This window comes from Otolemur garnettii, unplaced genomic scaffold (assembly GCF_000181295.1).
Source record: "Otolemur garnettii isolate 467f Iridium unplaced genomic scaffold, OtoGar3 scaffold00019, whole genome shotgun sequence".
Classification (NCBI taxonomy): domain Eukaryota; kingdom Metazoa; phylum Chordata; class Mammalia; order Primates; family Galagidae; genus Otolemur; species Otolemur garnettii.
In genome coordinates this window covers 2,982,123-3,006,342 of record NW_003852414.1, presented here as the reverse complement: position 1 = coordinate 3,006,342, position 24,220 = coordinate 2,982,123, and the positions used below count along the sequence as shown (strand labels likewise).

Sequence of the window (24,220 nt, the reverse complement as noted above, 5' to 3'; positions counted from 1 at the left end):
CTCAAGGAAGGAGTAAAAATGGGGACAGAAACATGGGAGAAGGTGGATCACAGCCACTCCTTAGTCTCAGCCCACCCCTCTGTCTTCAGGCCAGACTTCAGGACTCTCCGCTGCCTCTGCCATCTGGACAGTCCCCCTCCTAGATCTGCAGAGAGCCTGCTTTGGTAAGCCCACTCCTACAAGTCCCCCCACAAAAATCCCTCAGGCTCCATCTTTGTCTCAAAGCCCCAAAGCTTCTTGCACCCCTAACCAGACCCACTTCCATTCTCCCAGGAACAAAAGGATGAACATCTTTTTGCTGTATGTGTACTCAGGGACCTTACATTAGATGCCTGCCTCAAGTTCCATCTTGATTCATTACGGCACCTGCCATGACATCTCATTCTTAGGACACTGCAGCTGCCTTTCAGTCTCTCTTAAAATCCTTGCCCATTGTGTACACTGAAGCCAGATTAATCTCCATAAATTATTTATTTGTTTGTATTAATTTACTACTCAGAAACGCTCCATGAATGACTTTCCTTTTTCCACTGAGTTGAGTCCAAAATCTTGAGTCAAAGGGCGTCCAAAATACCTTCAACTGTTCTTCTCCAGCAAGGCCTCTGTCCCCTCAGAATTCTCTCATGGCTCCTGACCACTGTGATGTTTTAGGCACTCTGTAACTTGGCCACCTTCCAGTCCTCTGTACTGAAGCCCAGTCATCAAGATTCTATTCATTCTCAAAGACTCAATGCACTACGCCTTTATTGTCTAGACTTCTTCCCTAGTTTGAATCAGTAATGGGCTCTTCCTCTTTGCTTATCTGCTAAGATTTTATATCAAGGATCTGATGGTGCCTCATGCCCAAAGTATTCTAAGTGCCACATTTGTGTTGTAATTTTTGCACATAACTTTTCTACTAATTCACTTCCTGGAGCCTTGACTAATACAGGGTGTCCATGAAGTTCATGTGCAATTTGAAACAGTGCGCCATTTAAAATTGCACATGAACTTTATGGACATCCTGTATTTCTTTGTGAGCATCAGGGTATGAAATATAGTGTCTCACACACAGTGGGCATTTGAAGTTTTCATTGGCTACCTAAGTTAATGAATAAATAAATCTTTCCTGGCCAAAACTGTTGCCAATAGACTATCCTTTCTTAAATTGCTATAGATTTTGTTGTTTCAATATTCTTTGAAGGAGGCAAGGGTTTTGGTTTCAAAATATTTTTATACATAAAAAAATAGAGTGTTGAGATGTGAACCAAGCTATCAATAATATTATTTTCTATCAATGGTAACCACACACTTTTTTGGTTTTCTTCAAGTATGGTACTTAGGTGAGGTAGATAATAACAAACTTGAAAACAAGAGTTACTAGCTCAGCACCTGTAGCTCAGTGGTTAGGGTGCTAGCCACATACACCAAGGCTAGTGGGTTTAAGCCAGCCTGGGCCTGCTAAAAACAACAATGACAACTACAAAACATATATATTATCTCCAGGCATTGTGGCAGACACCTGTAGTCCCAGCTACTTGGGAGGCTCAGGCAAGAGAGCCCAAAAGTCTGAGGTTGCTATGAAATGTGACACCCCAGAACCCTACCAAGAGTGACATAGTAAGAATCTGTCTCAATTTAAAAAAGAAAAGAAAAGAAAACAAGATTTACCTTGAAGAAATTCATTTCCCATTTCCAGAATTACCAAACTAGCTACATGTGTATGTACTAATCATTGCTAGATATAATTAATAAATTCCCCTGCCACAAAATTATTAGATGACTACTAAGTTTTGTCAAACTTTATGAAAAGAAGCCATACTCTGAAAAATAATGGAAAGAGCCAAATGCTGAGCCAAATTCAAGGATGATGACTTGTAGCCACACCCAAGAAGCCTTGAACAAGTGGACTCACTGTGATGGGGTTATGGTTTAGTTTTATACGTTTCAGGAAAACAGGAAATACAGTTAAAGTCATAAATCAATACAGGGAAAGTGTACGTTGGTTTGACCCAAAAAGGTAGGCCATCTCAAAGGCAGGTTTCCAGGTGGGTTTAAAGATTCTTTAGCTGACAGTTGGCAGAAAGAGTTAGGTTTTGACTAGAAGATTGAGAGTTAGTGAAAAGGAGATAAAAATCTGTTAATTAGAGACCAACTACCAGACACATGCCCAGTCTGGACATACCAGACTTTCCTTCTTTCATGCCAAACAGATTTGGTATGTATATTGAAGACCTGCAAATATGTCTTACATAGACTTAGGCCTATTAATGAGTCACCAAGGATGTCTCTAAGAAGGGAGGGGACTTGATAAGGCATGTCTGATCTCCTTTTTCATGGCTAACAGCTCAGTTTTAGGGTGTCCCCTTGGCCAAGAGGGGGTCCAGTCAGCCAGGCCCCTGGGAGGGACCCTTAAGATTTGTATTTTAGTTCACAATTTTAAAATGTCAACTAAGTCTAAGATAAACAATTCACATAAAAGCACATAAAATAAATGAGACAAGACCTCCACAATCAGCTCTAACATGTGGTCCTATAGAACTTACCACTCTCAAGAGATCTAACTCTTTTTTGCTCTTATACACTGATAAAAGGAGATAGTTGCTAGTTGAGAAATTATTAGTATCCTGTTTCAAAACCAAGGAAGTTTAAGCCAAGTGTGGTGGCTCACACCTGTAATCTTAGGACTTTGGGAGGCCAAGAGACAGGTGGATTGCATGAGCTCAGGAGATTAAGACCAATTGAGTAAGAGCCCAACAGTCTCTACTAAAACTAGAAAAACTAGCTAAGTGTCATGGCAGGTGCCTGTAGTCACAGCTACTTGGGAGGCTGAGAAAACTCTTGGGATGTCTTAAGCCCAAGAGTTTGAAGTTGCTATGAGCTATGATATTCTGGCACTCTATCCAGGGTGACAGAGTGAGATTGTCTCAAAAAAAAAAAAAAAGAAGCATAATAGAAGTTTAGCCACTGCAATAATCAGTTCCAAAGGAGTTTTATTAGATGCTACTTATGCCATCTATCTGGTATTTAAGTTGGTAAGTACAAAATGCTCAAATGTTTCTATATATTTAATATCTAAATGACATGGAGACCAATAATATTATTTAAGTTTTTACAATAACAGTGTGAGTAATGACACCAGTGCCAATTCTGCCAAGCCTACACACTTTCAGGGTTTACAGCGTAATATTAGTTGTCACAGTGTTGCTGGAATTTCTCTGTATGTGGAGTCCTTGGTCTCAGGGTTGGAAGAATGAAACCACAGACCACGCAGACAAGCAACAGAGTAGAGTTTATTGATGGAAAGATTGATAAGCAAAAGAGGGGAAAACAAAAGAAGGGGGAGAAGAACCTCCAGCAGCGAAGGGGGGAAACCTGAGTGGGAAGCCGCCCTGAGTCTCTGGTCTAGGAGTTTCAAATGGTGCCCTTCCTATCTTGCAGGCAGGGAGCTTTGGGGAAGTATGCCACAATTGTCCAGAGGTCTGTAGGCAGAAAATAATCCTAAAATTAAGGATAAGAATTCAGTTCTTGCTATTTTTGTCTCTGGCAAGGAATTAGGGTATGTGTTCCCTATTCCAAAAGGAAGCACCCAGAAAGGCCAGCCTGTTTATGCCTAAAGATGGGGGGTTATGTGATGAGACTGATTTCTGAACTCACCCAGGCCTAGAAAACGGGAGACCCCATTCCTGCCCTGAATGAGGGAAACTCTGTATCAATAGTAAAAACAATGACAACTACAGGCACAGAATTATATTTTAGGAGTAAAAAGATGAACAAGACACGGCCCTAAAGCAACTCTTATTCTAGACTAAAAAATTACATGTATAAATTAGCATTTAATATGAGATAGGCAGATGCTGTGTGGGTGAGGGGAAACTTTCTTGTCCCCCCAAAGTTTCACTAAAAGATCATCTCACAGTAAGGCAGATTAATAAAAGTAAGAGGTTTATTTGCTTCGCAAATGGGGAGAATCACAGGGTGATTACCAATATCCTAGTGAGGTTTAGAAATTTATATACTCTCGGGCAGCTCCTGTGGCTCAGTGAACAGGGTGCCAGCCCCATATACTGAAAGTGGCAGGTTCAAACCCCGCCCCGGCCAAACTGCAACAAAAAAATAGCCGGGCATTATGGCAGGCACCTGTAGTCCCAGCTACTCAGGAGGCTGAGCCAGTAGAATCACCTAAGCTCAGGAGCTGGAGGTTGCTGTGAGCTGTGACGGGACAACACTCTACAGAGGGCAACAAAGTGAGACTGTCTCTAAAAAAAAAAAAAGAGTGGCACCTGTGGCTCAAAGAAGTAGGGCACCAGCTCCATATGCCAGAGGTGGCGGGTTCAAACCTGGCCCTGGCCAAAAAAAAAACACACCACAAAAAAAAAAAAAGAAAAGAAATTTAAATTTATATACTCTCATTTTAGAGGGGAGGGAGAGATGATGAGGAATATAAATAATTCTGTTTAGGGGCAATGAATGGTTACTGGGAGGGACAAGCGATACTTAGGAGAATGAATGGTTGGGGGAAATAGATTCACTTGTAAAGAATTCTCTTTGAAAATTAAATTAATCTGAGATACACGCATCCTATTTAAAATGGGTTGGGTCAGGTCTGTTTGCTTTCCTCATCTTCTTTCCTGCAATATACTAAGGGGAAGGAAAGGCAATTGTTCTTTGTGATGGGTCCCTCTGGTTGGATGCAGATCCAGGGAAAGCCCCTTCTAAGGCCTTCCAAAGCCTGTTGGTCTCTAAAGACCTTTAATTCAAAATGCTCTTTACACCAAGGAGTGATATCTTGGGATGAAATGTCTTCAGCTCTCTCAATCCTTCATGCGAGTCATACTTCCAATGTGATGGAAAGACACAAAGGAGGCAGCCCCAAACTTTGCCTAGGAAGCAGGGAGAGAGTAAGGAGAGGTTACTGTCGGAAGGAAGGTTAAAGATTGCTTCATCTAAAAGGGAGCCCAGAGCTGGATCGTGGAAAATGAGTAGAATTTTTCCAGAGGAAAAGAGGTCTAATACATGTCGAGTGACATTTCTAAGACCTGGGAGAATAAGAGAATACTTTAATATGTACCGTCTAAATCACCCCCAATTTTATCATGTTTAATATAATTGTAGAATGAATTGCATTCTAATTATTTGGAATTCTAAAATATAGCAAGTAGTGGTGTCAGGGTTGGCAGCTGTCTGTGCTCAGTTCCTGGTGGGCCGTTGGCCAAAGAATGACCAGACATCCCAAAGTAAGGCAAGCACATAGTAAAGTTTATTAAGTAAAGTGAGGTACATTTGTCACAGACAACCAACAGACCACCTATCATAACAAGTGGGCCCCAACTATGATCTGGGGTCCTGTTTTATCTTACCTATGCTGGACCCTCCTCGTGGTTCAAATGTCACCAATGAACTGTAGCTTGAGTTCCTCTGTATCAGGTCCTTGATCTTGGGGTTCAAAGATTGAAACCATGGAGCATGCAAATAAGCAAAAGGACAGTGTTTATGGATAGACAAAGAAATAGATAAGGAAAAGAGGGGAAACAGAACCTCTAACTGTGGAGGGGGGAGCCCAAGTGGGAAACCCCCATGGGCCATCTGTCTAGGGGTTTATACACTTCTTTTTCTATTCTGGGGCGCATTTGGGAATTATGTTAGGAACATGTTATAATTGGCTGGGAGCCTGCAGGCACAAAATAATCCTAAAATTAGCCAAGGAATACAGTCTTTGAAGTCCTTGTCCCAGGTGAGGCATTAGGGTATGTGTTCCTACTCCAGGAGACGCCACCCAGAAGAGATACAGTCAGGCTGCTTTTTTCATGACACTGCTTGAGAGATGCAATGTCATTCCAGCCCAGAGAATGCAGCCTGGAAAGGCCTGTTTGTGCCTATAGATGGGAGTCTGTGATGAGACTGATTTCTGAGCTCATTCAGCCCTAAAAAATGGGGGTCCCTCTCCTGCCCTGAATTGGGGAGCCTTGTATCAGAACCACTTTGACAAATAGTTGGGAATCACATAACCTAGTCTTACTGCAAATGCAGAATTCCCGAAAGCCCAATGCAGGGGAGCAGGGTGAACCTCAATGTAGAATAATGACATGATAGCCTTAAGGTTGTTCTAAGTCACCTTCCAGACTCTATACCCTATTGTACTTGAGCTGTTTGGCCCTGGAGCTAGAGAATCCTCTGTATTTGCAGTCAGCATGCTAAGTTCTCATTGGATGATTGGTAAGGAATTCCCTCATGCCCCCCAGGTGTGACAGTTGCTTAGGGCACCCACCTTTGTCCCCAGGAGTTGCTAGAGGTCCTTACTGTCTACCTAACAGTAATATTTCCAAAAAAAAAAGGATTAAATTTATTGTTTTATTTTTTTGAACCAGGTGGTTTTCTATGAAGACATTGATTCACCAATGAAGCATATACCTCCTTTGGCCTAGCAAGTCACTAAAATGGCCTTTACTTAATCTAGAGCAATGCTAAGGTTGCTGGAAAGGAGGTAAACAGATATTCTTATACCCCAGAGAAGAGATGTTGTGTATAAGTTCACTTGAAAGATCTCTCCAAAAAGACATTAGGTGGCCACACTGACTTTACAGAGAACTCTGCTGCATTGGACCCTGGAGAGAAGCAACTTCTATGGCATTCATCACTCTGAATGCTGCTGCAAAGGATATACATACCTTGGCACAATCTCTCAGGAGAGAATTATGGCAACATATCTCTGAAAACTTTAGGAAGGTGATTCATTGCCTTTGGCCCAGTAATCCAAATAATAGACTCAAACTTTGGCTTAAGAATTCAACAGAAATCTTATTAATGAGTAAGTAGCTATTATAACAAAACAATATAAAAATAATTAGAAGCAACCCTATGATCTATCATTTAGGTTATGGCTGTGTAAGTAAGTGAAACATGCACAAAATAAAGTGTGATATAGTCATCTAAAGCAGTGCTTATGAAGAACTTGTGAAGACAACAGAAAGCGTTCCTTATGCTAATTTAAGGAAGAAGAAATACTGGATTGTGTATAGAGCACAATTTCAATTAGCCAGTAATGCCTCCTGCTGACTTTACTTTCTTTTCCTTTATATATCTGACCACTTGACAGTGACTTCCACACGTGCAGAATCTTGTCTGTGTATCAGTGATAATCCCTGGATGAATATTTTTAGATGAAAAAAATAAGTTTTGTAAACAATACTTACATAGTCCCTCACTAAGCTGTTAACATTTGGATAAACTTAAAGAATTCCATTAATGGAAAAGTCTGATTATGAGTTTTGTAACAGAGACAAAGGCCTGGATAGGACCAAAAGTGTTTTATGAGCTGTCTCTTTAAAACCCCTTCACCCTTTGGGGGAACTACAACCTGAATTCCTATCTAAGGCCAGTAATCAGAGGGGCAGGGGAGTGTTCTTTGCTTTTTGTGTGTGCAGGGTTTTTTTGGTTTTTTGGTACCATGGGAGATGGATCAACACAATTGTCTGGGCAGTGGTCACGAGTTTATTTTCACAGGGAACAAGGGTTGGTCTGGATGATCAATTATAGGTAAGTAGCAATAGCCTGAAGCTGAACCCACCCCTCTCCCTTAATAGCTCCGTATTTCTGCTTGCAGTTAGGACAATGGTACTTTAAGATGCGAGTCTGACATTCTCCTCATTTCTGACAAATTAATAAACTTCTCTTTCTTTCTCCTCAAACCACTTGTCTCCCTTCTTTGGCTGTGGTACAAGTACCAAACTTTCAGGAACAGTTTCTCAGGTGCATGGCAGAATGCAGAGAATGAAACCAGAGAGTTCTTTACTTTCCCTCACCACCCCCAGGTCTGCAGTCTGCATGGAGCAGCCCCAAGGGCCTGGTGTGTGAACACCAGCCAATTCTCCTCATTGCCACCTTATCCCCATAACTTCCTAGACCCTTCACCATTCTAAAGACTCCTCTTTCCCCTTGAGTTTTTCCTATCGCAGTCAAACCTTGGGGTGAAACATTTACAAGAACAACAACAAAAAAAAAAAAAAAAAAAACAGAGAAAAATAGAAAACTATTATTACAAAGTAGATTATCATTTAGCCTAACTCCACCAGGATAAAAGAGTCACAATCTTATTTTTCCCAGCCTTTCCAAACATCCTTTTTTTGTCATGTAATGTGTCATTTGTTTGGGTCAGTGCTACAGAGGATTGAGTATATAAAAGAAGGGAAAAAACTCTTCATTGCCATGCATTTAAATGCCTTGTGAGACAAGTAGGAGATTTATATACAAAAAAATAACAAGAGTGTTTTTTTCCTGTGCAGGAATATGAAAAATACTTGTCTATTGTATTTATACATGCACACTTTTTTCCATTTCCTACAATAGGCATATAAAATTTAAAAGACAATAAACATCTTCAACATTTTAAATCTAGTTGAAGAGATTCACTAACAATTTTTAACATCTTTCTCTATGATCCACAATCACATTCAAAGAAACCATAATTTAAAGAAGAAAATTAAGTGGTAATTAAGACAAGCTCTACGGAGCAGTATTTTCTTTGAAACCATCCCAAATCTGAAAGGACTGTCACATCACTTCCTGTGCACGCCAATCAGATTGTACCTCCTGAATTATTATGAGGCAACACAGAATTTGCACACAATTTATTAAATGTTTGCTTTCCAGGCCAGGCATGGTGGCTCACACCTGTAACCCTAGCACTTTGGGAAGCCAAGGCAGGAGAAGCCCTTGAGCTTAAGAATTAGAGACCAGCCTGAGCAAGAGTGTGACCCCAGGTCTACTAAAAATAGAAAAATTATCCAGGCAGTATTGTGGGTGCCTGTAGTCCCAGCTACTTAGGAGGCTGGGGAAGGAGTTTCCCTTAAACCAAAGAGTTTGATGTTTTCATGACCTGGGCTGATGCCATGGCACTCTCACCTGGGAAAACAGAGTTAGACTATCTTTTAAAAAAAAAAAAAAAGTTTGCTTTCTGAAGAGACAGCAGTGACTCCATCTTGTAGATGAGAGAGAACAAAGGAAGGGAACGGGGGGGGGGGGCGGGGGCCATAGGCACAAGCCAAAAATCAAGTAAACAGCCCAGGTAGCAAACAATCAATCAGGGAATCACACACTGCTCACCGCAGCGGAGACCCTGACCAGGAAAGGGCAGTCGACCTGTTAGAATCTCCAGGCCTCCCTAATGACCAGTAGGTGACCACATACAGGCTTCTTCTCCAACTACCTTCCCCAGCATTTTATTGCAACCCATAATACCTTGCATAAAAATGTATAAGAACTCCCCTGGCTGTTGTTTCGGGGCCACTCCTTCGCAACGGCGCTGATAGCGGGAGTGACCCGAGCATATGCCAGAAAGAAATAAAGACACTCCTTGGTTTTCCATGTGTGCATGGTCTCTCCGCTGTGCTTTCGGTTCCAACATTTCCAAAAATTCCTCCTCACGTCCTTCGATTTCTCTCAGTTCAACTGCTCTGAAACAGTGAGTCTTAATGCACAGGCTAGCCCTCCACATTAGGGTACTAGTTCAGTATTTATTAAGAGACTTAGATCTCTACACTAGGAAGGGAAATCTGAATCTCAGCCTCTGAGATGAAAGGAATAATTACTATGGTGAGTGTGGCGTAGGAGAACCTTCTCCTGTCCTATTCTCTGAAAGAACAGCTCACAATTAAAGCAGATTAATAAGAGAAAGAGGTTTGGTGAACATGCTCATGGGAGGAATCAGTGATTACCCACTATTCCAATTGAGTCCAGATATGTTTATATCCTCCTTTTACAGGGAGTGGGGGAGACGAGGAATAGAGGTGATTCTGGGCAATGGATGGTGCTAGGGAGAAGGAAAGTTTGGGGAGAACAGATTGACTTGTAAAGGACTCTCTTTGCAAATTAAGTTAACACTGAAAAGCAGGTATTATATTTAAAATTATTTGGGCCAGGTCTGGCTGCATTTTTGATCTTCTTTGTGCCAGGGAGGGGGAGAAAAGGCAATTGTACCTTCTTTTTCTTCTTTCTTTCTTGACACTGAATCTCACTGCGACACCAGGGCTAGAGTGCCATGGCATCAGCCTAGCTCACGGCAACCTCAAATTCCTGGGCTCAAGCTCCCCTCCTGCTTCAGTCTCCAGAATAGCTGGGACCGCAGGTCCCTGCCACAATGCATGGCTAACTTTTTTTATTTTTAGTAGAGACAGGGTCTTGCTATTGCTCAGGCTGGGCACGAACTTCTGAGCTCAAAGGATCCTCCTGCCTCAGCCTCCCAAAGTACTAGGATTATGGGCGTGAGTCAACGCACGATTGTTCTTTTTGATGGGTTCATCTAGTTTTTGCAGATAGAGGAAAAGCCCCTTCCAAAGCCTCTTGATCTCTTAGGCCCTTTAATTCAAAATACTCTTTATATCAAGGCATCCTATTTGGGGGTGAAATTTCCTAAGCTCTTTCACAGGCAAGGTTAGACTTTTATGCATTTTGCTGGCCTTAAGAGTCACGGACTATACTCCTGGTGAATTTAATTGATAGATCTGTTTACCTAGTTCCCTTATTTATTTGCTTTGTTAAACGAGTCAGTTAAAAGTTTCAGCCATGTTGCCCACCATTATGAGAGGATTGACAAATAAATCTAGAAACAAGTAAATATATATTTTGTCAGTGTGTAGACCTTTACATCCTATATGCTGCCATGTACGTTCCCTGTCTATCAGAGGTATCCATCTTCCTTAGCTATTCTCACGTCTTGGAATAAGCTCTTTACCACAATGCCCACATTCCCTGGCTCCTGAGAACAGACTAATTGAGAAGGCGTGCTGTATTACAAAGCACAATTTGCCTAAAAAGGAGATTGCCATCTCGCTCATTAATTTTACATTACCATATTGTGCTTGCATTGCCGTTATCACAATGCTTTCTGCAGCTACTCCCTGCAACTACAAAAATACACAGATTGTTCTGTCATTAAGAAGAGTAAACGATTTTCTGAGTGATGCAAAGAAAGGAAAAACTTCTATGATCATTTTCTTTGGCTGTGGTGTTACCCTGTTCTGGGGTTACAGTACGTGTTTGTGTGTAAACCGTCATGTACATATATAGATTAATAGAGTATAGTGATTTCACTGCTCTTGTACTATTGAACCGTTTATGTCCTGCTCCCCTGCAGAATGTTGATTTGAGGACATGTAAATGAAAGAGGGTATTGATACTGTTATAAAGATGTGATTACATCCCAGTTTTCTTCTCTTACTCCTAAATCATTGAAAAATGAATGAAGCCAGGTGCAGAGGCTGGTGCCTGTAATCGCAGCACTCTGGGAGGCCGAGAAGGGTAGATTGCTTGAGCTCAGAGTTGGAGACTAGCCTGAGCCAGAGAGAAGACCCCAATCTCTAAAAATAGCCGGGTGTTGTGGCAGGTACCTGTAGCCCCAGGTACTCAGGAGGTTGAAGCAAGAGGATCATTTGGGCCCAAGAGTTTGAGGTTGCTGTGAGCAATGATACCATGGCACTGTACCAAGGGCAACAAAGTAAGACTCTGAATAAAAAGAAAAAAGAAAGATTAATGAAATGGGATGGCCACAGTAAAACTACAGAACTATCATTATGTAGGATGGGGGTTATCCATGTACATCAAAATATACCAAAAACCAAGACCACCATAGAAAACACTTTGGAAACAAATAGAGTACTTTGCTTTTGAAATAGTAATACAGGGTTCTCCCCATTTTCTAGGCCTGGCTGAACTCAGAAATCAGTCTCATCACAGACCCCCATGTGATGGAGTTCTACAAACAGGTCTTTTTTTCCAGGCCATGTTCAAGCAAGGTCATGAAAAAAGCAGCCTGCTCGGTATCTCATCTGGGTGCTTCCTCCTGGAGGAGGGAGCACACACCCTAATTTCTTGCCTGGGGAAAAGACTCCACAGACCATGTTCCTTTGTTAATTTTGAGATTATTTTCTGCCTGTAGGCCCCTGGCCAATTGTGACATGTTCTGGACACGCATCTCCCCAAAACTCTTGCCAGTAGGATAGAACGAGTAATATAAACCCATAGTAAGAAGGATGCCAGAGGTTCATTTCCCCCTCTTTCTCTTATCTAGCTCTCTTATCTTTCCATAAACTATCTCCTTTTGCTTATTCCTGTGGGCCATAGTTTCATTCTTCAAACTCTGAGATCAGGTACCCAAACAAAGAAATCCCAGCTATAAAATCCTTGGTCTGGAAATAAGAAAATGGGTTTTAGATCCCAACCTGTCATTTCTTTATGGAACATTAGGACAAGTACAGTTTGTCCATTTCTAAGAGCCTGGTCTAGCTTTATACCAAAGGTAGACCTTGTTTTGACCAGAAGCTCCACTGCTTATCTGCATGTGACCTTGAGCAAAGTACTCCCTGAGTCTCTGTTCTTTTAATCTATAAAAGGGAGATAATAATAGTAGCCAACTCATGAGGTGGTGTAAATATTACATGCAATAATGCATGCAAAGTGCTTAGCGCAGCATCTGGTACATAATAAACATCCAATAAATAATAGATATCGTCATTACTATTAAGACATGATTTCTGGGCTGTAAGTTCTTTAGCTCTGTAAGATAACTAGACGAGACAATATCCAAGGGCCTATCCAGGTATAATAGTCTATAAATGATGTAGAGGATGATTAGACTTTACCAAAGAATTTCTCACCAAAAAACTCAAATAAAAAAATACTATGCTTATTTATTCGTGAAAACTATTAATCTATGTTTTAGGAATCTTATGTGAGTTAAAGACTGGATACCAAGGACAGTGTGAAAGATAAAATTGCGTTCCAGCAGGGCACAGTGGCTTATGGTGGTAATCCTAGCACTTTGGGAGGCCAGGGTGGGAGGATTGCTTGAGCTCAGGAGTTCAACACCAGCCTGGGAAACATACCAAGACATCATCTGTACAAACCACAAAAATAATTAAAATTAACCAGGCATGGTGGCATGACCTGTAGTCCCAGATGCCCAGGAGGCTGAGGCAGGAGGATCATTTGAGCCCAAGAGCTAGAGGTTGCAGTGACCTATGATGATACCATTGCACTCCAGGCTAGACAACAGAGTGAATCTCCTTTTCAAAAGTGAAAAAAAAATAAAATTGTGCTTCTCTGTGTTTACCTGTTTATCTTTCTCAGTAGACTGGAAAGTGTTTGGAGATAGGAAGTATGCCTTGTCTTTGGAATTCCAGTGTTCAGCTCCGGTGATTTAAAAACAAATACGTAAATGAAAGAAGGATTTAGTAGTAGGAACAAGCAGCCTAAAATCTCTGCTTTGGGGGGCCATCAAGAAAAATAGAGCATGAAAGGGGTTAAAAAATAAAAACAAAACTTTGGGCTGCAGTTTGTAATTCTAATGGAAATGGCCAAAGGAAGCCTTTGGATAAGACATTCACTTTAAGACAAGAATGTGAGGGAGGAGCCACTTTGATGTCTGAGGGAAGGACCGCCTAGATGGAGGGGAACTGGGTGCCAAGGCCCTGATGGGGGAGTTGGATGAGTGTCTCAATGGGACAGAAATGGAGACATCAGGGAAGGAACACAGCAGGGTGTGCAAAGAAGTCTGAGGAGGAGGCAAAGAGCAGGTGGAGTCTCACAGGGCCTTTCAAATGCTTTGGCTTTTTCTGAGAGAACGGAAAAGATTTTAGAGTCTGAATTGAGAGGTGATGTGACCTGGATTAATTTGGCGGCTGCATTGAGGACAGTTGCAGACAGGAGGGGAGGAATAAAGGACATCAGAACACTGTTTCCTCTTAGAAGGAGGAGATGGTTGGTGGCTTGGACCATCACAGTTGAATTGATGATGACTGGTCACATCCAGGATAAATGGTGAAAATAGAGCTATAGGGTGTTCCCAAGGTGAGATCTGGAGAAAGACAGAAAAAGAATCAAACATGAGTAGCTGGAAGGGAGCCATTTCCATTGACTGAAATGTCAACCCCATGAGAAAAAAAGAAAAGATTTAAAGGGAAATACAGAGGGTGACCAAAAAAAAAAAAAAGTACACACATTTTAAGAGAGAAAAAAACTGTATTAAAAATGTAATATGGGGCCAGTTGCAGTGACTCACATCTGTAATCCCAGCACTCTGGGAAGTTGAGGTGGGTGGATTGCTGGAGCTCAGGAATTTCAGAGCAGCTTGAGCAAACTTAGACCCCATTTCTACAAATAGAAAAACTGATGGGGTGTTGTGGAGGTTGTCCCAGCTACTTGGCTGACTGAACTGAGAGGATTGCTTGAACTTAAGAGTTTGGGGTTGCTGTGAGCTATGATAATGCCATGGCACTCTACCCAGGGTGACTAAGACTCTGTCTCAAAAAAAATTGTAATCCACAAGTCACATATGACTTCATTTTTTTTTTTTTTTTTGTAGAGACAAAGTCTCACTTTATCACCCTTGGTAGAGTGCCCTGGCATCACACAGCTCACAGCAACCTCCAAATCCTGGGCTTAGGTCATTCTCTTGCCTCAGCCTCCCAAGTAGCTGGGACTACAGGCACCCACCACAATGCCCAGCCATTTTTTTTTTTTTTTTTTGGTTGCAGTTCAGCTAGGGCTGGGTTTAAACCCGCCACCCTCGGTATATGGGGCCAGCACCCTACCCACCAAGCCACAGGTACCACCCAAGTCACATTTGACTTCTGGAGTTACAAGAGAGACAAGATAAAATATACAAGATAACAAATGTTATCAGTATATATTATTTCAATTTCAATGCAGTTTTTTTCCTTTCTTGCAATGTATATACATTCTTTTTGCACCCTCTCTATTAGGAGCTCAGCTTTTTACTTGTTTGGTTTGAGGTACGTAGTAGATGTCTAAGGAGTAAGCTAAATAGAGAATCAGGAGTTCAGGGATAAATTGGCAAGGCTCTTTGAGTAGATGGTGATTAAAGCTATGACCCCAGATGAGATTATATAAATAACGTGTATAAATAGGAAAGAGAGTGGCCCAAGGACTGAGTGGAAACATGTGAATGTTTCCAGGTCAGTAGTTAGGAGAGACCTTCAAGAGTTTGAGGATTGGCTATTGAGGGAAGAGGAAAACCAGGAATGAACAAGTGGAGCCTGCAAGTCAAGTCACAGGGTACACCAAGGAAGAGCACGGAGATAATTAGTGTCAAATGCTGTGTGTGGATGCAGTGAGAGATGATGACAGAGAGTTGACCAATGGGGCTAGCACCACACAGTTCAATCAGTGACCTCCCCATAGAAGTTCTGGGAGTGGTGTCCACAAAAGGAGGATGACTAAACGGAAACTGGAGAGAACACATAAGGTAAACTCTTAGTTTTTATTAAAATGAAAAGGATTAGAGTGGTAGCCACTGGGGAAGTGCACTCTAGAAAAGGGTTTTAGCATTTGTTTTGCTTTTGCTTTTTTTATGACGTGAGAAACAATCCCATAATTGTGTGCTGATGAGAATTGCCCCCGGAGAGGGGAAAAAAATGACAGTGTTGGAGAGAGGGGCAAATTGTGAGAACAATCTCCTCTTCTGAGAGATGAAAAGAGCTAGGGAAGGTTGGTTTTAGCCAAAGATCAGGGACAGTTCCTTCATAGTCTTCTGCTATGAGCACAAAAGAGAAATGGACAAGTTTAATTCTGTGATTCTTTATTTTCATTTATTTCTAATGATGAAAAGTAAATTGACTTCTTTCTTAAATTTGCATTTGATTACCAGAACAGCCCTGGAGCTATTATTCTAAAATTGCAGATGTTATGGAAATAATTTTAATTTGGCAAGAACATTTCCATCCGACTTTTTACTGTTTCCACAATAAGTTACTCCTAAACAATACAGCTCATTCCTGGAACCAGCCATGGAATTCTGATTTTCTTGTTTGTTTTGTTTTTGTTTTTTTGACACAGAGTCTCACTCTGTGCCCTGGGTAGAGTATCATGGCATCCTAGCTCATATCAACCTCAAACTCAAAGAGATCCATCCTCTTGCCTCAGCCTCCTGGATAGATGTGACTGCTGGGGTGCACTACCATGCCCAGCTAGTTTTTCTATTTTTAGTAGAAATGGGGTCTTAGACTGGTCTCAAACTCCTGAGTTCAAGCAAGCCACCTGCCTTGGCCTCCCAGAGGGGTAGGATTACAGATGTGAGCCACTGTGCCTGACCAGAATTCTGGTTTTCAAAAACAGACTTTGAAATATAAGTTTGCCATACCACTCACGCTCTTGTTATATATATAAAAAAAAAACTATAATAATATTTCATATCTGAATTATCTTTCTATATTATGAAATAATTTTTTAAGTATTTTTAGATTACTTTCCATCTTCTCAGAATGCCAACAGTCTTTTTCTAATGCAATTTTATTGATTTTTATTTATGTTTTAATTTCAGAGTATTAGGGAGTACACACGTTTTGTTTACATACTTCATTTTTTTTACAGACTGAGTCAAAGTCATAAGTATGCCCTTCACCCAAATAGTGTGCTCAGTCATTTTTTTATTTATAATTATTTATAAATAAATAATTTTTTTTTTTTTTTAGAAAATAAAAGTGGAATCTTTTGAACTAATTTCAAGTCTGCATAACCCTGATCCCAGCCTGATAAGGACATTATAGGAAAAGAAAACTATAGATCAATATTCTTCTTGAGTTCATATATATATGTATAAGTATCTATTAACAAAATATCATACTATTTAATAATATTTCATATTTGAATTATCTTTCTACATTATGACATAATTTTAAAAATATTTTTAGATTAATTACTTTCCATCTGCTCAGAATGCCAAGTCTTCATCATGCATGTCCTGACTCAGTACTTTATCAACTGTGACCTTGTATTGTTTTCTATTTCATGGATGTGTGATACGTGTATGTGCACACATATCAATGAACATACCAAAACTAAGTATAGAAGGTCACCACAACTAGGGAATAGTTGTAATTATAGTTATATATTATATTATATATATTGCATATGTATATTATGTTATATAATACAATGTAATATAAGTAATTGTAGAATATGGCCCACATTTGCATATATTTCTACATTATTGATGATGACCCCCAAACAAGCAAAACCAGGAAATTTCTGGAGAACCATCCTTTGCCATATGGTCATAAAAGCAAAGGTACAAAACAAATAAAAAGCATGTATTCTTGAACAAGAAATCTTCTAAACAACTGGATTAGGAACACAAATAGCGAGCCTATATGCATTCCTGAAAAGACAATACAATTTCCCAAGTCTGGTTTCAGATCATTTTTAAAAACAGTATTTTTCTTTAAAACATTGGGCAAAAAAGTTTCCTGAGGAAGAGAATACCTGCAAATAGAATTACTAGGATTACAGATCTTTGACTATGAATGAACCTTGCATAGAGAAGTTGGCTGCTGTGTAGACAGACAATGAAGGGTTAAATGTAGTCCCTCATGGAATTGGCTTCATAAGGGTTTTAATCGTTGTACTCCATCAAATACAACTTGTATCAACCTTTCTTTTTTTTTTTTTTTGATACAGAATCTCAAGCTGTCACCCTGGATAGAGTGCCGTGGTGTCACAGATCACAGCAACCTCAAACTCTTGGGCTTAAGTGATTCTCTTGCCTCAGCCTCCCAAGTAGCTGGGACTATAGGTGCCCGCCACAAAGGCCAGCTTTTTTTTTTTTTCTTGGTTGTAGTTGTCATTGGTGTTTGGCAGGCTCGGGCTGGATTCGAACCCACCAGCTCTGGTGTACCTAGCTGGTGCCCTAGCCGCTTGAGCTACAGGCGCTAGCCCCACCCTTCTTTTTTATCTAAAGTTGATTGGCCTCTCCACAGTAGGACTTTTCTTCCCACTATTGGTTTCTTGAGGGAAAGTCTTATTTGTTTTATCTTTTATCGTGGTATCAGGCACATAAAAGCATTTAAAATATACTTGTTAAATTTCATTTTCACAGAGGGATCTTCCCATGTTAATGAACATTTTTGTGGATTGCAGTTCTTAATTACTGGAGAATACCTGATAAAGAAAAATTGTGGCAAACATTTGAACTATAAAGTGCAAATGACTATGCTAATCAATAACATCTTCAAATGTACTAAAAATGGTATCTTTTATTAACATTTATTAGGGTTTACTCTGCTGACAAAAGTTACAATCATTATAGAACAGTTGAGAAATGCAAACACACACACCAAGAAATTTAAATCATCTGGAGCCCATCTGTCCCAGTAAATTCTTTGTTAACAATTTGTTACATATTATAATAAATATTTGTCTATGTGGCTGGCATTTTATAGTACCTGTTTTATAACATGGTTTTTGACATAATTAATAATATGGTGTGAATGGACTTCTTTGTCATTAGTTTTCTAAAACATCCTTTCTAATGGCTCTGTTTGTACACAGACACGCCATAATTTATTCCACAAATTCTCTATTACTGGTCATTAATGTCATTTCCATTTTATTTATAGGAAATAAATATTCCTATTATTCCATTGCCTCATTTTAAGGGTATTTCCCTTAGGATAAGTTCATCAAAGTGGTTTATTTATTTATTTATTTATTTATTTTGAGACAGAGTCTCACTATGTTGCCCTGGGTAGAGTGCTATGGCTTCACAGCTCACAGCAACCTCAAACTCTTGGGCTTAAGCGGTCTCTTGCCTCAGCCTCCCAAGTAGCTGGGACTATAGGCACCCACCATAATGCTCAGCTAGTTTTGTTGCTGTTATTGTTGTTGTTATCATTATTGGTTACCTGGCCCAGGCTGGGCTCGAACCCGGCAGCCTCTGTGCAGGTGGCTGGTGCTGTAACCATTGTACTACAGGTGCCAAGCCCAAACTGGTATTATTTAGTCAAAGGATTTAACCATCATCAGGACTTAGAATACACACTGCCAAATGGTTCTACAGAGAGATTGACTAATTTGCAGACTCTGAGAAAAATAGTATTTTCCCCGTGAGCTGATATTAGTCTGGTGGACATTTCCCCTCCTTTCAAAGCAGGTATTATCCGTTTTGAAAACTTTGACAGAGTAACAATACCTGGTTTTAATTTGCATTTCTTTGAATGTTGGTGAGTTGAATTTTTTTTTTTCAAATTTTCTGATGGTTTATAGTTTATAGTTTGGAAATTCCTGTTGATGCTGTTGCCTAGGCCCGGTTCCTTTCCACTCATTGCTCCTTTTTAATTTTTCATTTGCATATTTATGCATTAAGGGCATCAGCCATTTGATCTCAGACACTTCATTATTAACATTTTCGTTCTTTCTTTAATTGTACTGAGAGGTAGTTTTGGTCTACTGGACTTTTTTTTAACTGTAAAATCTATTGGTTTTTAGGTCATGAACATTATTTGTATTTTAGCTCCTGGTATCCATTTTCAATATTCTGCTTTTCTGTCTCCACTTTCAGGTATAGCCCAGGGTGGGCTGTAATTAGAAGCCCCGTGAATGAAGTATAATCAAAATTAGGCCCATAGGACATGGCCTCTTTGAAATTTAAATTGTTCTGTTGAGGAAGAAAGAAACTTAAACAGGCTAGAGTTCATCTCACTCCCATCAAAGTACCTTGACCACACCGGTTTTTGCTACACAACTAGATGTACCTCTATAGTTTCAATGTCCTAATCTCCAAAGTTGTTATGATAACCACCGTTCCCCAAGGCAGCACATTTCTAAGCATTTCCTTCCACTCTGGGAGTTCCTGATATTAGTCTAAAGACCACCTTTTTCTTTAATGAATCAACATCAGTAAGACTACGCCATGGTTACAAAGAACCCAACCAAACTCACCGAAGTTCATTTCTCCCTCAAGATCTGGGCTGGCAGGGAGGTTCTGAAGATTCTATAATCACTGAAGACTGCCCCAGTCAACAGAACTTCAGTATCAATATTTGCTGCCAGTGATTAGAGGGGTAGGGGGCAAATGTAGGTTAAATCTCTTGAAATGTTCTGTTCAGAAGTAATACATTAATTAACCTTTCTTCTTACTTCAATCTGGTCAAAGCAAGTCAAGGGGCCAAACCAGATATTACAGAGAAAGAGAAGTGTAACCCTTCTCCAAAGAGAGGCAGCAAATATTTGGAAACCTCGTTAGCGCCTTCTATGTTTAGTTAATCAGAGAGTTTTCCTGTTGCTTATCATTGGAGAACCTTAATGGTACAATTTTTCTCTTGGAGTCCTGCCTTTGCTATGTTTGGAAAGGTCTTCGTAACACCAAAATTACAAAAGTGTTTCTTAAAATCGTCCTCTTGTTTGTTTGGAGTTTTTCATCCAGATTTCCCCAAGTGGTGGTATCCTTTGAAAATAAAAATAGTTCTGGGTAATTATGCCAAATGCTACATTACAATGTAGCTTGTGAATTCGCAACACGCATTAGCATCATGTTCAGAATTTTTGCATTAAAGACACCAGTTTAGTTTCATTTGGAATTCCCCAGACTTCCTTAGCCACAAAACTACTTTTTTATGTTAACCCTGTGACTAGCCTACAGGTTATTGTTCCTTTGAACACATTTAGGGAATGTAATTTTCTCTTAATTGGAATTTATTCTGTTTTCCAGGAGGTAGAGGTCTACATTTTTAATTCAAAGAGTTAACCAGTTGGCTGGGGACCATATATGAAATACATTTTACCTTACCTGGTAGATATTTTCATCAAATGCCAAATTTTTTGCTATCCAAGGGATTGATTCTGATGTTTATATTTCATTGACCTTTCAGTTCCAGTATTTTAAGCGTTCCATTGTTTTAAGCGTTGTAATTTTATCATGCTTATTTACGCATTACTTCAGGTCTTTGGGCACTCTTTAACAATTTCTTTTCCTTATTTCTATCCAATATTCCACAAAATTAAATTACCTGCTAATACAAGGAATTATGATAGCAGATCACCTGTGAGGTGTGAACAAGAATATTTGCACACAGGGGGCTTATATTCTAACTGAATTTACAGTTCTTCAATCATTAACTATACAAATTAGTAATTATTATAGAACTTTTTTGCATTCAAGTACTTACCAGACCCAACTGGGCTTAGCTTCCGAGATCAGATGAGATCAGCCATGTTCAGGGTGGTACAGCTATAGATGAGAATTCTATGAAGAAATATGGGGCCATGGGGTGGAGTCTTCAGATGGCCGGTGCACCGGTCCCGGAACATCCTCCTGCTTCAATCATGGCTTGTGCTCTGGCCGCCAGCAGCCTGAATCTCAAACCTGGGGAGTGCCTCAGAGTACGGGGCGAGGTGGCCCCCGACGCCAAGAGCTTTGTGCTGAACCTGGGCAAACACAGCAACAACCTGTGCCTGCATTTCAACCCCCGCTTCGATGCCCACGGGGACGCCAATACTATCGTGTGCAACAGCAAGGACGGCGGGGCCTGGGGGGCTGAGCAACAGGAGGCTGCCTTTCCCTTCCAGCCTGGAAGTGCCGTGGAGGTGTGCATCAGCTTTGACCAGGCCGACCTGGTCAAGCTGCCAGATGGTTACACATTCAAGTTCCCTAACCACCTCAACCTGGAGGCCATCAACTACGTGGCAGCTGATGGTGACTTCAAGATCAAGTGTGTGGCCTTTGATTGAAGTCAGCTGGCCCGTGACCTCCAATAAAGGCAGCTGCCTCTGCTCTTCCTGAACCGGCAAAAAAAAGAAATATGGGGCCATCAAATTGAACAAGAAGGGTTGCACTTGAGTCTTCTCTAAATTACATAAACATGGCTTCTTTAAAATACATGGTGCAGTGGCTCATGCCTATAATCTTAGCAGTCTGGGAGGCCTAGGGAGGAGGATCACTTGAGCCCAGGAGTAACCAGCCTGAGCAAGAGCGAGACCCCATCTCTACTAAAAATAGAAAAATTAGTGGGGCCTTGCAACTGACCCATGTAGTCAGTCCCTGCTAATCAGGAAGTTGAGGCAGAGGGTCATTGGAACCCAGTAGTTTGAGGTTGTTGTGAGCTAGACTGATGCCACCACACTCTAGCCGAGCAACAGAGTGAGACTCTGTCTCAGAAAAAAAAAAAAAAATATATATATATATACAAAATATGTATATATACACACACACATAAATATATGCATAGACATTTAACCATCTCTTAAAAGAAAGAATAAACTGGCTCAGCATCCATAGCACAGTGGTTAGAGCACCAGCCACATGCACCGAGGCTGGCGGGTTCGAACCTGGCTGGGGCCAGCTAAGCAACAATGACAAGTGCAACAGAAAATTAGCTTGGCATTGTGGCGGGCACCTGTACTCCTGGCTGCTTGGGGGGCCAAAGCATGAGAATCACTTAAGCCCAAGAGTATAAGGTTGCTGTGAGCTGTGACACCACGGCACTCTACCAAGGGTAACATAGTGAGACAGTCTCAAAAAAAAAAAAAAAACATGGGAGGAGAAAGAGAAAAAGAAATTCAATCAGGAAGGATAGTAAAGGTCTTGCGGGGCAAATGTTTTAGGCCTTCAGGAAACTAAAGCCATCGTGCCCAGGGAATGAAGTGGGTCAGGAAGAGAAGCTCAACACACACCTGGTGAGAGCCGGGGTAACGTGTGATCTGAAACCTTATATAGGAGGTGTTAGCTTTGATTTTTAACAGTCATAGAAGCTACGGAAGGATGGAAAGCAGTGGAGTTGTAAGATCAGCTCTCTCCCTTCTTATTATTGTAAAAGAAACGTTAAGAAAGGAATTGAGGCTGCTGTGGGCAAGTTGAAAGGGGAGACCAGGGAGGGGACAACCCAAGAAATGGTTGCTGCCTGGCTGGCAGAAGCGATGATGTGGGGCCTTGGGCCAACATGGAAAAAATTCAGAAGAGGAAAAGCAGTTGGATTTCATCATTTATGGGACTTTTTTCAGATCAGTTCAGACTCCGACATCTCTGGTGATCTCGAGAGTAGGACTGAATTCAGCCCATAATCAGATGTGTGGACAGCTGTACTGTGTACATGATTCATTCTGAGCAACCAGGAACCTGGTTTTCCTTCTCATTTTTCACACCTTCTTTTACGCCCCCTAAGAAATACTTGCTTATCTTCTTTTTGTGAATCACAGACATCTCTTGGAAGTCTAAATTTTAAGAGTTGCACTTTTTTTTTGCTCTTATGAATTAGAATCTTTTTCTCCATGTATTTTTTTGTTAACTTGATTGCCAGTTTAGCTGGTATAAAAGAAAGTTTTGAGCTTTGGTAATTATATTATAACACATCACCTTATAATAATACGAACCATTACACATAGTTTTTCCCAGTTGATTCTCTCGGGTTTTCTGAAAATAATAATCACCTATCCTCTCCCTTCCAGTGGCGATACCTCATTCTAATAGCTTCCTTTGCCACTGTGCTACATGGGCAATAAGTTCAAGAGATGATGGTGGATATTCTTGTCATATTTCTGGCTGTAAGTGGAGCACAGTGCCACTGTGTTCAGAAAGTTTGTGTGTACAGAAAGTTCAGTACTTTCCAAAGAAGAATGCATAGCAGTCTGAAATAGGGTGGTACAAATAAAAGATTATAGGCTCAAATAAGTTCCGGAAACACCAGTGCGAGCAAAGCAAATGAATTTCCTTTAAGGCACTTGCTCTCTCAGTGTAGCTGTCGGTACAGCATTTCCCAAATCTAGAATAAAGCATGTCCCAATTGATCCCAACTCTACAGGCATACCTTGGAGATATTGCGGGTGGGGTTCTAGATCCCTGCAATAGAGCAATGGTCAAGATAAAGTCAGTCACATGAATTTTTCAAGTTCCCAGTGCATATAAAACTTATGTTTATGTGATATTATTGTCTATTAGGTATGCAATAGTGAGATATATAAAAAACTATATATCTCTCTCTTAATTAAAAACACTTCATTGCTAAAAAATGCCAATGATCATCTGACCCTTCAGCCAATCCTAATTTTTTTGCCTTGATTATTTATTTAGTTAGTTGTTTTATATCGTGTCAGGATAATCTGAGAGTTCAGAGATTTAGGTTACAATATTTGCATTTGTTAAGTAGAGTCCCTTTTAAAACTATGTCCTGCCCCCAAGAGATGTGACATGCACCCTAACATTGTGCCCATTAAGTAGGAGCACACCCATCCCCCTCCCTTCTTCCCTCTCTCTGCTCCCTCATACCCCCCACATTGAATTAATTTGAGTTTTTCTCTTATGTGGGTGTGTATTAAATCATCTACTGGCTTCATATTGGTATTGAGTCCGTTAGAGTCTTGCTCCTCCATTCTTGTGATACATAACTATGAAGAATGTGTTCCACTTCCATCCAGGTTAATACAAAGATGTAAAGTCTCCATCTTTTTTATGGCCAAGTAG

At 40.5% G+C, this 24,220-nt stretch overlaps 1 pseudogene; it reads left to right on the top strand.

Moving 5' to 3' along the window:
• The first annotated feature begins 21,090 nt into the window (after window positions 1-21,090).
• Window positions 21,091-21,495, top strand: LOC100954376 (annotated as a pseudogene).
• The last annotated feature ends 2,725 nt before the right edge of the window (window positions 21,496-24,220 follow it).